Raw genomic sequence first — 17,101 nt, 5'->3', positions numbered from 1 at the left:
TCTTAGAGAGCTATGGTATCAGAAAACGATCGAAGTTATAACGATTCCAAAGCAACGAGTTTTCATGGTTTCATATCATATAAAATTACATCAATGTAAACAGCCTTCGATCAAAAATCGTTAATGAATCGGTGGGAGTTCTTTTTACATATAGCTTACCAAGCAACGTGTTAATTAATCATACGAGTTTTTGTACTAAATTTGTAATATAATATTTCAAATAATCGTGTGTGAGCTTTGCATATATGTTATAATATTAAATGTACGTGTGTAGAAAGTATCAAATCCTCTGAAACAGCTCTTTTTCAGAGCGACGGTACATATTTATGGCTTGTTTCTTGATTTGTTTTCTAGCATTAACGTAAATGTACATATTTTACAAAGAAATGTGGCAATGCTGGACTTTACTGCATTAGTTTTATTCTTGAGTAAGCCTTGAACGTTTTCATTGCACCTCTAAATAATGTGTCTGATACTCAGCAGGAAAAATGGGTTCTTACGTTGTGCCTCAATTTTGTGTCACCGCTCGTATGCAACGTTTATGAAACGTAATATTTACGGTCAGTGAAGTTTTCCCGCAAACTTTGTAAGGGTTCAACTTGGTGTCATCGTTGTTCGCCGGCCCAGTAACGAATTTGCGCATTTTTTTTCACCTCCCCGACCCATTCTCAGTTGTTTTAAAGCCAAATCGCTGTAACTTCGCGAGCGACGTTAACTTCGTTCGCAATGCTGATAAATCAACGTTTATTATGCACCTGTGCATGTCAAAGTTTTATTAATCATGCGCCCCCCGTGTGTTTCATTTTTATTCGCCGCACACGAAAGTGTACCGCACGAGAGTGATCGATTCGGGAGACGCCTCTTTTGCTCGATTTCGTTGCAATTACACATATACACCGACGCGTTATTGCAGGCGTGTGTGTGTGAGGAAAAGTATCACCTTCGCCGCGATCGGAGTCACCGTGAATGCCGAATGTAATTACAGATTCCATTGTTCGGTGCGGCGAATGTGATGGCTCGAGAGTGATGTAGAGGTTCGCCGTTGTGGAGGTATTGTTTTCGAACGCGAGAACGCTTCATTCAGCCTCGCCACTTTCCATCGGCGTTTTGTGGAGTGGCGAAAAAATAACCCATCGAGGAAAATAACGTGAAATGATTGTCAAGAGCTCGATAGTTATATCGATCGTACTCAAGTTGACTTTTAACGAGATATTCGTTGTAAATAGAGTAATAATTGAATCCACCAGAATAATGCATTAATTAAGTGCATATAATATTTTACTATTGAAACAGTTTACATGTATGTATGTATATGCACTAAACTTTATTATAATACTGACGACGCTCAGTTTGAACTGGCGACAGACTGTAATTTGCTTTACTGGTCCTTCGATCCACCATCTAAGAACTGATACATCAAAATTGCGAAAAGTGGCATATTAACCAACTTTATAGACATTAACCTAGCATATAAAAATGATGCTAAAACATTTTATCAATCGCACTATTGAAGTACAAATAAACTTATGACTATATTTATACGCACACACCTCTATGACTAGATACATATGTGAAGCGTCATATTGTTTTCCTTTAATGCAACGCCTGTTATCATACGATAATAATGGATATAGCTGCACCGCTTTTTGGTCGCGTTGTCTATTAATTGGAAACTAAATATTTAAACGTGCTTTCCGAGTCGTACGTTTCGTGATTGTCACAGCGATCCTTCTTGAATCTTGCACGAGCCGTGTAACCGGCCGCACATGTGCCTCTATGTACCCACTACTCGTTCATATATTATAAATATTTGTGTGTGTATATACATATATTATACACGCGCACGTCTCTACGAAGACGTCGGTGTCGGTCAGTCCGCCGGTGTTTTGATAAAGTATTTATTAAGGCACGAAGAGCGGATATCAGGTTATACGCCGGGGCAGGTCGCCTGGACACTTTTAAAGTGCAATTACACCGGAGGCTGCCTGTTCAATTATGAAAATTATGTTCCGGCACCGCGGTCGATTATAATTTCTGTGTATAAGCGCCGCCGCTGCTCGCCGCCGTCAATTTTTAAAAGCCTTTCGTTAATACTCCCCAGATGACTAAATTATGTTTTAATAACGGAATTTTCGCTTAGCGGCCCATTAGGCGCAATTTCGTTGTAAATCGAATACATCTATTTCGTATTCATTACTTTGTGTTTCGCCTGGATCGGTCGTATTTAAAGGTCTAAATGCGTGTCCTAACCTATCATCGGCGAACGCTTCGCAAATCGATAATTTATTTAAAATAATAATGCATATATTTAAAAAATCTCCCCTATATCAAAAATTATACGTACTTTCATTTTCGAATTAAATAAGTAGTACTTACATTTTTTCGAATGGGCTATGTAAATTTATACATAATAAGTTCTTACATTATATTTCTAAATAATATATTGCCTTGTTCTTACATTGGGCTTTTGCCAAATTGTGTTTGAAAATCCCCAAAAAATACTGTTTTATTTAATACATAAATTAAAACAATGTGGCATTTTTACAATTGATATTATTTTTATACATATTCGGGTTTTTAATTTATATTATTTGCTTCGTCGACGTACATAGAATCGATATCGTTAATTACATACACTAAAGGCATGTTGGTTAAATTTATATAAAAATGAATAATCGAAACTATACAGACTGTTAATTAAAATCCACGCACATTCGACGGCAAAAAATCTCTCATTAATACTAACAGCGTCGTTTGTTCGATTTTCATGATTATTCGCTCTCACGGTTTCATTTATGGATTATGATGCTGTCTGGAATATTTCATACTTATAACGCCTTTTCAAGAGTATAACTCTTCCATAATGCTAGTAGGGATATGCGAGTAATTTTAATCAGTACTATTCGAGCGCGCAAATTTATTTTATGGCTTCCATTACGTTTGATTGGGACCGAGGCAAAAACGAAAACGGAAAGCGATCGAGGGAGAACTCGGTGCCAAGAAGATTTTTATCAAATTTCAGGCACCGTAAATTCTCAAAAGAATAATATATAATACCCACTCGCTCACAGAGCGTACGCGACGCTGCTTATATCCGACGCCCATTGTATTTGTATTACTCAAGAGTGTTGTTGAGTACTAAGTGAATCTATAAATATGTATGCCACTTAAGCGCCGGTCCGAAAGGACCCCGAAGAAATTACGCCCGCCGCTGAATTCGATGCATACATTAGGCCGATTTAAATTATAAAAGGAGAGCGTTGTTAACTTTTTCATTTGCGAAGAGAACGCAGAACAAACCGACAACTTCCCATTTAAATGGTTCCGATCCTGTAAAAACAACCGAGGGAATTGACCGTAAAACATATTGAAAATTTCTATCTTTTTTTTAACTTTTTATCAGGCGATTCTTAAAGTAACAAACATACCATTAACATTTATAAGTCCGAAGGCATGAATATATGTCATGCCTAAAATGGTTTTACCATTACATTCCAAATGTCATGATCAGTATATTTTCCATTTTAAATAACTTAAATAAAATTTACAGTATATTTTTTTTAGTTACTTCTTACTTAGATGCTTCTATCAATATATTACAGTAAAAATATGTAGTAATTCCTCACCATTTTATCTGGAATTGTTAAATTACTAAAATTCGTCGTTAAAACTGTTAATCCATCGATGGACTTTGGAAACAATTTTTTACCCAATCTGTACCAGCTGCTCAAAACCTAGACGTGTAAATTATTATCCATGGTTTGATTTTACGTACAACATTAAATAAATTAAATTACTGTTTTTAATTTATGTCATTTAATGAAATACTATGAGTACGAATAAAATCGAAATATTATAAAAACGACCACTGACTAACCAACTGCCCTTCCCATCCTGGAAAAAGTGAAACGACGTCCCTGCATTTGACACTTTGAACACGCGTGATTATTGACAGCTGTCTGATTTACAGTGATGCCAACATAGGAAACTAATTAGATTACTCTGTATAATGGCTAATTTACATTTTCAAAAAATATATTTTACTAATACAAATAAGTCCAACACAAGCAATAAAAAAACGCAAAGGAGAAATTGTAACATATGTATATATGAACGAACAATAATATTATAGTATTTGCATGAAAGGACAAAAAAATCGTCATGATATGGACTAGCCGTTGCTTATTGAATAGGTACTATTCCCATATGTAAAAAAACTCATAAAAGAAAAACAAAGCTGTTTAAAAACGTAATTCAATATCATATCTGCATATGGAAGATTGTTTCGAGAAATATCATACGATGGACAAATATAACCAAACATCAAGTATATAAATATACAAGCAATTGTAATGTACATACATAAATATATTTAATGTTTCATATCAAAGTAATAAAAAAAAACAAATTCTGTGCAATTAAAAATATGTTGAAAGCCATTGTTGTTATGTGAATTATAATAGTGAACAATTAACTAGATACTATTTACAAAGATAGAGCGAAACATTCGTTCTTTTGTCATATTCTTGGGTGTTTTTTTTTCAGGTTGTGGGTACAGGGTATACCCTAAATAAGAAGTACGAAGCTTTATTTTTGTGATTGAATAAATTGGACCGCAGTCAATTCTTGAATCGTTCGTAAGAAGCTATCGTAATACCATGTTGCGTGAAACCCTTCCAACTATGGCATTTCGTAAGGACATGGTGAATTTATTTTGCATCACCGGAGAATGGAGGGACCCTTAGAATTTTGTTTCATGCTGGATAAGTGAGATGACTGTGGCGTTTATGTGTGAAAGCATATTTGTTTCTTCAACATTTCTTTAATAGTTAATTTACTCGTTTTAGTTATTATTTTTGATGTCTTCAAATGTCTTCATTCATGGTTGCTGTAATTTCCATAGTATCGACCATAATTTTTCTGGATCCGGGACTAAAGCAGCAGTTAAATCTGTAGTTGCACGCATTCCAAATCATTCTGTACGCAGTGTACTAACCGCACAGATATGCGTTACAACAAAACGACGGTGAAGCGATCGATCATCGTCCGAGGCGAAGCGATTTGCATCGATTAACGCAGCCAGCCGGTCGTTTCTTCGTCTCATACACGCGATTTTTTTTATTCTGTCCGCCGTTTACGCCTGTAAACCGCATTATCTCGTGTTATCCCCGTTTACAACTAAATAAATGAGGACCGTTTCGATATTTTATTGGTGTGTAATGTCGACGTTCAGTTTTATCTGGGCGCCGGATCGCGTCGGCCCACGTTGTTGTGAACCCATCGCGGTATGTATGCTGCGAGCATTGGTGGAATTCCGGGATACCGGGAAAGAGTCACTTCTCGCGACTTTTGCGCAACGTCGATAGTGTGTTTCGTAAAATTGAATCATCGAATTGAACCGCAGATCCTAGTGTTTGCGTTGTCTGAGAAGAGAGAGATAAGCGCGTTTATCTTACGTGTCAAACAAGATTGTTGTCAGCAGACGTATGAGGGAACGGCGGTGTTTGTTTTTAGATTGTGTTTATCCCATGAGATTATGTACGCGTTCTTCGAACTTAAAAAATATATAATCCGTAAAGTACTCACAATTTCAGTACATGAATACGTCATACATCATTTCACATATCCTAAATTTGCGAAGGAATTAAATAAAAGAAGAGATAGGTATTTGCTTCACTAGTGTTTCTTACGAGCAACCCCCTTTTGTATGTTAGCTAATAAGCGTGTGAATTAGATTATAAATTTTCTGGTTGGACATCACTGACCTATGGATTATTCCCTTCCCGCATGTAAACACAATCGCTTTGATTAATCGTGGGAGTCACGCAACGAATGAATGATACGTATCGATGATATTTACTTAAATTAATTTGTACGATTAGTGATTTTTTATTTATTTATTTATTGAAATTCTAGTTTTGCAAATATATTGGGCGATTGTAAATCTCTACATATTTAGAGCTGACCATACATTCCGCGACTCATTAATTAGATCCGCCCAGAACGCGAAGCGTTTGAAAAGGGTTAACCCTCGTGCATTTTTAAATCCCGGCCGCGGCTTTAATGAATGATCACCGACGATTATTTTAGCTCGCGTGCGATGCGTTTCGAGCAATTCATTTAGCTTGACAAGTACACGATTACCGCGTTCCCTCTTCTCCGATTCGGTACAAAGTCGAAATGCGCTTGAGCGACGTTTCGTTTTGTTCTTTGCCCGTGCATAAATACACTCGCTAAACGTTTCGCTGCGGTGCTTTTTTTTTGTTGTATTTTTTCGGGGTTGTCATTTTTTTCCACTCCGCATGCAATGCAACATTCATTACTTGCCATCACAGATTGCGGAATTTCGTCGAGATTTCGCGCTATTTTATGGGACCGAGCGATATAAAAACGAATGGAGCTCGCGAAGCAATAAACTTATATTTTCGACAGTAAAATATTAATATGCAAGCGCATGTGGATAATTTTATGCGAATCGTAAACGATCCCGGAAAATATGCCCACTCAACCTTTGTTCACGCGCATGTTTTTTCAACGAGGCTATTCGCCGTGATCGTCGTACTTTATGATGGTGCACACTATCTTTCAACAACCCCGTCTCCAATCGCCACATGTTTGCGAATTTGTTTAGCTTCTGTGTTTTACGTGTTTTTTTTTTAGTAATTTTGCTTTGAAACTGTAAAACAAAAATGTGACTAAGTTAAACGATGTTTTTACAGAATACCAGTTCTGTGCTCAATATTTGAGTGCTTGATTAATAAGTAGAAAAACCAAAATTAAAATACACATCTCGCTTATTATATCGGTTGTAATTTGTCACGTACGCAGGAAACATTTGGCAATAATAAGACACAAAATATTTTATTTGGGAAAAAATATGTAAGACGAGATGAGTTAATAAAACATATTTTCAAAATGAACCTAAAAAAACTTGCAGTCTGCTTTTAAAAAATATTTTAGAATAAGTTTCATGTTGATATGATAAAAACTAGGACAGTTATCGTGTACAAAATATGTAAACGTGTCATGAGTTTCCATGCAAGAGGTACTTTTCTTAAGAAAACTACCTAATCCTTTGAGTAGTGAGTTAATTTAGTAGTATCTTGTATCCCTGAAAATTAGTCATAGTGTGATTTTTAAGCCTTAATTTAAAAAAGTATTTAAATAAATAAGCTTTGGAGTTTAGTTCTGTTTCGTTTTCGTTATATTCACATTTGCCCCCCCCCCCCCCACCCATTTTGAATTTGGCCAGAAAAATTCATGTCATTTAATGAAATACTATGAATCTTAATGAAATCGAAATATTAAAAAATAATAACCACTGACTGGCCAACTTTTGCCCCCCTCTTCTCACGAAATTCTTAGGTTATCCCTCAAAAAAAATCGAATAAAAATTAATTAAATACTATGGATCTTAAAGAAATATAAATATTAATAAAACGACAGGAAATAGAGTTGCAAAAATTAAGACCGGAATTTCTCTTTTAATGACGATGTTCAAGAAGATGCCATTGGCTGTTTTTGAATAAATGTAGATTGTTGTACAGTAATGAATTTAGATTGTTATATATAAATAGATTTAGTTTATTATATGTACATGTAAAATAATAAATCCTTTGCAAATAAGCCTTAATGCGTATTTTGGGCCAAAAATAAAAATTAGACCGGATCTCTTTTGTGGAAACACGGTATACTCATGGGAGGGAGCTAATTTTACGTATTTTTGCTTAATTATTTCTGTTGGTTCTTTATTTATTATTATTTTATGTTTCATTTATAGTAAATTATAGAAGAAAATGAGTAATTCTCAACATTTGTTTTGATTTATTTTACTCCTTTTTTTATTACTATATTTTAATAATTTATTTTAACACTTCTATTATTCACTTTCGTTAATTTATTTTATATATTGTTTATATATTATTCGGCTTGTGATTTTTTTTATATCAATTCATATGCCTTCTATATTTTTTATAAAATTAATATAAAATATTTTTTTATTATGTTTATTTGTTTCAAACTCTTTCGACCACCTTACGTGTACGGCAATAGTGCCCAAAAGGCTAATATTATTTTATTAATTTATTTAGCTAATATATCTAATTGTAATAATATCACGAAAAAGATTTAAGAACTGTATTTGTAAAAAATTGAGCGGATGTGTGCTTGGAACAGATCAAAACTCACGGTTGTGGGCTACGATACAACATTCTTTGGAAGATTCGCTCTACTGTTTTCGAACGTAAAAGTTGCAATGTGGCGACTTGAATATATAGCTTATTCTATTTTGGATCATGCGGGAGCCTTGTTGCAGTCGAAACGTCAGCGTGTCCGCAATAAATAAAGCCTCGCAGATTACACGGGGCGTTGTGGCCCCAAAAAGCAGCTCGTAATGCGAGTCATTAGCGACGCCCGCCCAACGCTTTATTTTATTACGCCCTTTTTTCGTCCCCCTCAGTGCAACCAAATTCTTCGCTGGCGGAATCTATAAATCTATCCCGCAGACAACACACACAGGGTGCTCGCGAACGCTGACCGCGATTAACGGTCTCCGTATATATGTCTCGCCCTTGTTTCGTTCCCGCTTTAAACGTGCATATATACCGTATAAACTAAAAAAATACAGTCTAGTCTAGATCGAGTGCGGTTTTGATTTGTTTACTGCTGCCGCACAGCATCATTTATTCGCGTTCTCTAATCTTCTTTCAAATATAAATCTAATTTACATGTTTAATATGAATGCCTCTGACAGTACGATTTATCAAAGGTCGTCGAGAGCAATCTAATAAAAATATAATATAGAAAGTAATAAAGCCGCAGAGGTGAAAGCAATTAAGCGACTAATTGATATTTAAGTGGGCGGATCACAGCGATTGATCCGCCAGATTAGCTCCATTGTCGTAATTAAACAATATATATTTCAAAAGAAATTTCTTTTAACGATTGTTGCAAAAATTGACACAAAGCCACGTCCTCGCCTAGTATAGTATGTATCGCGTCTAATAACAGATGTTCTTCTCTTGATAAAGGTATGATGTAATTTTACGTTATCTAAGTTATCTTAGAAATATCTATCGCACAAGTTCTTTTGAACTTTACTACATTCCTACGTAATGATTCATCGCCGGTATTTTAATGAAATTGTGGCCCTCCCGTATTTAAACCATATTAGCAACATTGCTCCTTGTCGAATCGTTCGATTTAATCGGAGGTCTTGCGTTATAAACCGATCTCATAACATTCGCTTTGTTGCGCCCAAGTGTTAACGCTTTCGATTACGAACGTCCGTTCGCGATATCGCGCAGCCCCGCGATCCAAAGCCGGTGGTATCGTTTATTGGTTGTAAAACAGCTTCATTATTGCGGAGGCATCTTATGGTGTTTGATTTAGTGAGCTAATATTCCCGTTCGGAGTTTACGGCTCGCCTCTCGCCTGTTATGGTCTCTCCTCTCGAGTATCTCTTGCTTCTCTCGGTCGTGTTGCATCACTCGGCCACAATAATGCCGCGGCCATAATTCGTTGACCTCCTCTCGCAGACTCCGCGGGCCGGGGATGACTGATGCTAATGCGAACGAAAAAAAGCAACGTTTGTGTTGCCGTAGCCGCATCGTTGTCGATTTGCGAAAAAATAAAAAGACCGTTCGCGGCGAGATAATCGACGCGAAGGGCACGAAGGGATGTGTGTAATTAGCGAGTTTCGATCTCACAGTTAGCGCGTTTCGACAATGCCCTAAATAAGAAACTGATTGGCCTCGTTTGGCGTTGTGTGGTGTGTGAACGTCGTTTCGTAATTTATAATGGCTCATTACCCAAACCCAGAGGTAATAATAATTATGCTATATAGGCGGTGGTTCCAAACGTCTTCATAACTCGACGCTGAACTGATATTATTACATCTCAATCATGTTTTTCTCGTTTTCCAGAGTGAGCTTAATCGCTTCGGTACCACATATTCCATCAATTCAATCCTACGCAACTTTTGAGAAGTTGTTGTATGAGAATCGATATAAATTAAAATAAATGTATCATTATATCGACACAAATCATTTTTTATTTGCTATAGATTGGATGTTAATTATTATTATGTTATGACCATGCTGGTACTCGGATCTAATCCTAGCCTCTCACCACCGGGAAAAGCTGTTGTTTATAAAAATATAATTCACGCAGTAAATACCTCGAGAATCTTGAAAGTTGTAGAGAAATTCTGTTGAATGTGGAAAACGCTTAAATCGAAATGAATCTACTTTAGCACGTATTATCTTTGTTGTTGTATGTGTTATTATTTTTACGAAATTCGTTTCGTAACGCTCGAGCGGTACTATTATTATTATTTTATTATTATTATTATTATTATTTTATTAATTTATTTAGCTTAATAGCTAATCTTTACATCTAACAAATTTAGTAAACATATATAAAAATATATAAAAAATACATAACAGAAAGAAAAAATATACAATAATAAAGACTTAATATTACAATATTTTATTTCTATATGTACGAAGGTGTTTTTTTATTCCATTTATAAAACCCGTTATATTTTTGCTGTTTCGGATTTCTCTTGGAAGACTATTATATAAATTAAAACCTCCGTACATAATTTATACGTACTATAGCATTATTATCCCCCCGTGTTTCTTTATTATTAATGGCTTATCCATTATGTGTTGTGCACATCTGCTTTGGGTTACACACTTCTCGTACGCTTAATTGGTCAGCGATATTGACGCTGTTTGATCGCATATAACGATCATTGACAGCTTACATTCCTACGATATTATGTTTCACACGTTCGGAATTTTAACTGGAAATGAAAATTTACCGATTGCTATTGAATATCGAGCGAATGAGCGACTCGTTCGCTTATGCACACGCGATACAATGGGACAGTCGCAGTCTCGTGGGCGCGCCAAATTCGAACGTCTTGCCTCATTTCCTGCATACGGAATAAAACGTAATCTAATCCCTTCGGATCGCTCTCCGATCCGATCGTTTGTCCGTTCGTAGTTTTTTCTCTCCCGATCGTAAATTATGACCGTTTTTGTGCCTTTTGTGCTACGGCTACAACGTACGTACGCCGATAAACTTTTCACTTTCACTGAACTCTCGGGCGTGCGCGCTTTTTGCTTGTTGCTGCTCTCGCGTTAAATTACGGATCTAATATTCCACTCCTTATAAATCGAATCTCGAACACGTACGTATCTCTCTCCCACTTTCACCTATGTATGCACGTACCGCCTTCCTTGCGGACGCGCGAATGCTGCGAAGATGACCATTGTTCGCCGGAGGAGTTCGAAATTGAGCAACGCGCTTTTACGACGCGCAGTAATTCTTCTTTCGACATTACGTCCAATATAAAGCACATATTTTAAATTGCGTATATCCGATACGTTTGTTGTTTCGTGTCGGAATATTTATGGTCGGACTCACGGGAGTCGCTTATTTTCTCTGTAATGTCAAATCTGATTTTATGTTATTCTTTTTGTTCGTATACATTCGGCGTATCAGGTTTTCACATAAGATACACACACACGCACGTTCACTATCTTACTCTCGAATATATTACTCCCCAGTACAGTGTAGCAAATGCGGGAAACGTTATCCCCACGGACGGATTACTCAATGTTACGCAGCCGTCATTCGTTGTCAACCCCATTCGAATTGTGACGCCATTCGTTCAATTTAGTTGTTCGATGTTGTAAAAGTCTTTGAATAGTTATTGAGACCCTTGATCTGAGGCATTCTCGGAAAACGTTCATTCGATACTTTCACGTGGACAAGTGAGTGCAAAAGTGTGTTTGAAACATATTATTGTATGGCAGTTGTCGCCACCCGTGTCCTGCCTACTTACTCGGGTCATCTCCCTCCACCTTGCGGAATATGCCTACCCGTCTTTCGCCTGTATACGCAGCTTTCACTAATTGGCTAATGCAGCACTTCTCGATTGTTGTGCCCATTTCTAACTTGAGTCGGGTTCACCATACGTTTCCACTCCTTTATCCAGAACCATGTTGAGTTCAACTATATAAGGAAGGTTCAACCATTTCATTGGATCTGGTTAGGGTGTATTACATATCTTTCTCAGCCCTTTGTCGAAAAATAGATTTGTTGATTGTGTGTTACATTAGAGTTTTCCAAATATGATTTTTGTTTTTATTTTCTCATGAACGATTTGTTCGCACATGTTTTTTCTCGTGCAATGTGCGTAATGATAATAACAAGCTACTTACACCGTCTGACCCATTTCTGTGAAGACTGATCAAAAACCAAATAAAAGACATTGCTATTTTACAGTATTATATTAATTTATTCAAAATACAGCGCTGGAGACGATCATAGAAAATTTCGAAACATCTTTTGTAGAAATTTTCCGGCCTCAATCAAACCCTTTGGACGTCATCAATGTTTTTCCCTTCAACGCCAACTTAATTTTGGGAATAGTCAGAAGTCACCAAACCAGGTGAATATGGAGGGTGGTGTCTTCGCTTTGTGCGCTTGTGGATTATCGTGCAACAACGACAAACTCGGTATTCTGGTCGAACCAGAAGAGCAAGGGAAAACAATTAAAAATACTGAAAGCGTTATGAATAGGGTAAAGTCTGTGCATCATCGCGGCGCCCGTTCAGCTGAGAATATTGCTGCTGTAAGTGAAAGTGTGATTGAAGACCCGGAATTGTCGATTCGTCGGCGTTCGCAGCTATTGGGTTTTATTGTGGCTTCTTTCGGCACATTTTGCATCTGGACTTCATAATTCAGATAACACAATAACTGAAGCCCAAAAAAATGGGCAGCGAAAAATTTACACAAATTGGGTGTTAAAGCAGCAGGAAGTTGATGCTGATTTAAAAAAAAAAACTTATCTAATGAGGCTCATTTCCATCTCTCTGACTATGTTAATAAAGCAAAATATTGAGCGAAGAAAATCCTCATGTGATCACGAGAGACCATTACATGCCCAAAATTGTAGTCAGGTGGCGTTATTGGTCCTTACTTTTTTGAAAACGATAAATAGTCAACGATGTGCGCTATAGGCTCATGATAACCCATTATTTTGCCACAAAATCGCAGATATTGAATTGTAAGACATTGCCACATATCGGGATTTTTTGCGATCGATGATATTGTATAATTAATTATAAATTATTATGTTTAATATAATCCATAAGCAATAGATGTAGCTCATTTTTATAATTAAAAATTCGAGTCTGATGCTGTGGCTCGAACCCGCGGCCTTTGATACCTTACGGACCTTGGCTGGATATCGTACACTATGAGCTCCTATCACCAAACCAATGATTCTGATAAGTACTCCTCACAATTGACTATCTGAAGGAAGCAATCGAGGAGGCCTGAGTTATTAGCCAATAGAAATGGCAATGTGTTCACCATGACAATGACCACGAATGTCAAGATTTTTCAACTGGGATCTGGGATTTAATGTACTTAGCGTATCGGGCCGGCCTTGCACATTCAGACTCATTTGCTTGGAGCCTTGTACATCTTGTTCAATGGTGTAAATTTATTACAATAAATCTGAATTTATAACCAGTTTTGTATCTTCAAGAAAGACATCCTTCAGCTATCAAAATAACTGGAATGGGTTCGATTGTTTGCGTAATACATTTCACACTGATGTTTTTCGATGGCCAGGGTTGCATAGACGAAAAGAGGTAACATATCATGTGCGTGGTGATAGGAACAAGTAGGTGCCCTACATATATATTATTTTTAAATATATATATATATATATAATACAACACGTGTAGTATGTTATATACATACCTATGTAGTATATAAATATGTGTATTCACGAACGACACCCGAAATATGGAAATCGCATCACGCGGGGGTGGTTTTGGGTCGTTGTTCCTCTCCGGTCGGTTCGTTCGTTTTCGCGTGGTTTTGATTTAGGGAAAATTGCTTTGTGAAAAATTACACCGTCGTGTGCACATATGCACCGACCGCCACCATGCGCCGGATGGTGGCGGTGGTGGCTCTGCCTGGCGTATCGCATCGCGGTTCGCGGATTCGCTCCGATAAAAACAATTTCGTTACACGTGCTCCTCTGCGCCCCCTATACGTACAGTCCACCCGCGGACGGGTTCGTTCGACCCTCTCACTCGCGCTTCTTTTCGTCTCGCTCGCGGTGGTATCGCGCCCATCGGGTAGATGAGTATCGGCGGTGTCCGCTTCATTGTTGTGCGCTGCTCGCTGCCTTTATACTGCACCTCAACCTTTCCAAACTCGTTTCCACCAGACCTGCTAAAGCTTTGACGCGCCGTTTCGATTCGCTCGCGCTCTCTTCTCGCCGACGCTAAAACGGCTGCTGCGATGTTATTAACCGGCGGCGCTCGATCGAACCCCCCCACCTCACTTCCCCATCATCTATATAAAAATTGTCCATTATAACGACACAAGTTGTGCAACGACAACAAACTCGCGGATACCATAATTGCGTATACACTACGCTCTTTTGATATCTCGGTTCAGATGATCTATATTCGACGTCAGTTAACTACAACTTACGAAGGAGTCCAGACATCTGACTGCTGCTCCGACTTGGGGGATATAACGAAGGTTCAGAAGATTAGTTATCTGGTCTAATTGGGGGAGGGAGGGCTGAAAATATCACTCAAACCTTTTCACTTTTAAGAAATATTTTAACTAACCGATGAGTGTCATATATTTTATTTTGTGTTATCAGCTTAAAAAATGCTTTGTATTCTCGATGACTAGCTACAGAACGATTTTGAAAGAATTTATTAAGTGATGATATGATGTCATTGTTTCTTACTTTATTTCTTTTTAATTACACCTAAGAAGCTCAAAATGTATTTCACTATTTAACATTTTCTAAATTTCTAAAACAAAAATTCCTCACCTCAGTTAAAATTATTTCGAATCTTCATTTCTTAAACATTCGATGGTGATTGTTAACTTGTTGAAGTGTTGTTATTAATAATTCAGCGTTTCTAGCGAATTTTTCATTTTACATATCATGTATGTATATTTATATCAATTATCGTATTTTGGATTGATATTATTCTTTTCAAAAACTTTCCAATTTTATCTTGTTTTGTAATCTTTTATGGAATAAAATATTTGTAGTGCGCACTAAAACGTATGGTCTGTGCAATAAAATATTAAAAATGAGCATTAAATAAATATATCTTTATTCAAGAAAAAATATTACATTGAACAATATTTTATGTTCAAACCCAAACCTAATCTAAACGAATTAATCTAATGAAAGTTCAATAACTATAATTAGCTTTAGAACAGTAATTTGACGTTTTGCAACTGTTACAGAGTTATATTTTCAATATTATGAATATAATTTTACTAACTAGGTCAATAAAAATGTATCAAAACAATTCCACTAGTCCATATCAGTGAAACTGTATTTATTCACTGTGCAGATGATCCGTTACACGTACTTTCGGAACATTTTGGCCTAAACAATTGACGTGTAAACCACACCAACCCTAATGTACAGCTTATTTATTTTAATGCACATATATTTTATATATTGCTCGTTTAAATTGTCCGCATTGGAAATATTCATATTGATATGAACGGTCATAGTTCTCGGTCGCGCCCTTTGTTCTTACCTGTAGAGGCAGCTAGCACTCTTCTCTGGAAATGAATGAATAAATATTGTGATAGATCATCGTCAGTATCACTGTCATTATATTCTGATTATTTTTTTTAACATAAATTACTCAAAACTGCTAAATTATATGATTAAAGCAATGGTATTTTTTTTGCATAATATCAAAATCACACAAATTATACATATTTTGTTTTTATTTGTAGAGTATAGTTTGAATATTTAAAGAATTATATGTAAAAAATATATTGTAATGTTACAAAATTCTACAATTTCTCAAGAAATATGTAAAAAAAATATTGGGAATTATTTTTTGCGAAATGTGTGCATTTACATAAATCCTTTGTTCCATAAAACGAATTATTTATGCATTAATGAAAGGTAAATTTTTGGATAAGGATTCATTTAAATTGTCCTCAAAAATATTTTCTTTATTTTGTAAAAAAAATGGATGACAAATTTTAGGAGTAATTTTCTACTTTAAAACCTTACATGTTTTTAATATAAGCTGGTAGTGACTAATAACAAGAACCTGAGTTCAAATCCCATATGGACCCTAATGTTTTTTTTAATTGTTTCGTTTATGGGAGATAATAATTACTGATTTTTATATAATTATTACTCTGATCGATCTTCACAGATTAGGTTTTCATAGATTTTCCTAATCTCACGGATGAATATCGTGATGATTAATTAAAATCGAGCTAGATCTTACATATTCGGTATTAAAATGCTATAATAGTGAGCTACTTCAGCATATCACATATGTATGAAAAAACCAACTTGTTTTACATGTCTACCTTGATTAGGCCAAGTCAGACCCCAGGTACAAATATTTTATTCGGAGAACTTTTTGATATATTTTAACTATACATTCAAGTAGATTTTTGATCGACGAATAATTATAATGCAGACATCATCGTATAGGTATGGTTGCTGAAATATGATGTGTCAAAATTTTATCCCATATTTTGATGCGGGAGATTTAAAACGGCAGGTGGCCTATAAAATGTTTTCAACTAACAAGTAAAACAAAATTGACTTTAGCACGGGTAGGAATAATGTCATTTGGTGATATTTAGGAGGTCATAATAAAAATATTTATATCTGTTTTCGCCTGGCCGAAATTAGCGCGACGGGCATTCGGCCTTTCTTTCAGAACAATGCCAAAATGCGGACATTCCGCGAGCGCGACGAATTCCAGCTACTTGTGAACGTTTCGCGCTCGGGATTAATCAAACTGGTCGAAATGAATGCCGGCTGTCGCGTATATAACATAAAATAATGACATCTGGTTTATTTGAAACGTAGTTTTTTTTCCTGGAAAATTTTCATCGTACAAACAATACTATGCAGAAAAAGAAACATGATGTGTGTAACGAATGTCGAGTGAACTTTGAAAGGCACGTTTCGCACTTCCTTATTAATGATCTTTAGGCGACATTTAACCTTTTGCACTTTCGAATTGCGCAATCTTCACGCAATAAA

The 17,101-nt window shown here is 36.2% G+C and overlaps 1 protein-coding gene and 1 long non-coding RNA gene across 4 annotated transcripts in view; one reads left to right on the top strand and one right to left on the bottom strand.

The window, feature by feature from the left end:
• The window catches only part of Cirl (Calcium-independent receptor for alpha-latrotoxin), a 110,912-nt gene that overhangs the window by 19,963 nt on the left and 73,848 nt on the right, over nucleotides 1-17,101 (top strand). The window lies entirely within an intron of this gene.
• LOC148230622 (uncharacterized) lies at nucleotides 8,139-15,190 on the bottom strand. The gene is made up of 2 exons (XR_015811081.1): nucleotides 10,615-15,190; nucleotides 8,139-10,321 (listed from the first exon to the last, which is right to left on the bottom strand). It is a non-coding gene; the product is annotated as an uncharacterized LOC148230622 (long non-coding RNA).

This window comes from Plectrocnemia conspersa, unplaced genomic scaffold, assembly GCF_051122295.1.
Source record: "Plectrocnemia conspersa isolate PC_06_02 unplaced genomic scaffold, ASM5112229v1 ptg000010l, whole genome shotgun sequence".
Taxonomy (NCBI): domain Eukaryota; kingdom Metazoa; phylum Arthropoda; class Insecta; order Trichoptera; family Polycentropodidae; genus Plectrocnemia; species Plectrocnemia conspersa.
The sequence above is the reverse complement of the archived record's forward strand: the minus strand, read 5'-3'. Positions and strand labels throughout refer to the sequence as shown.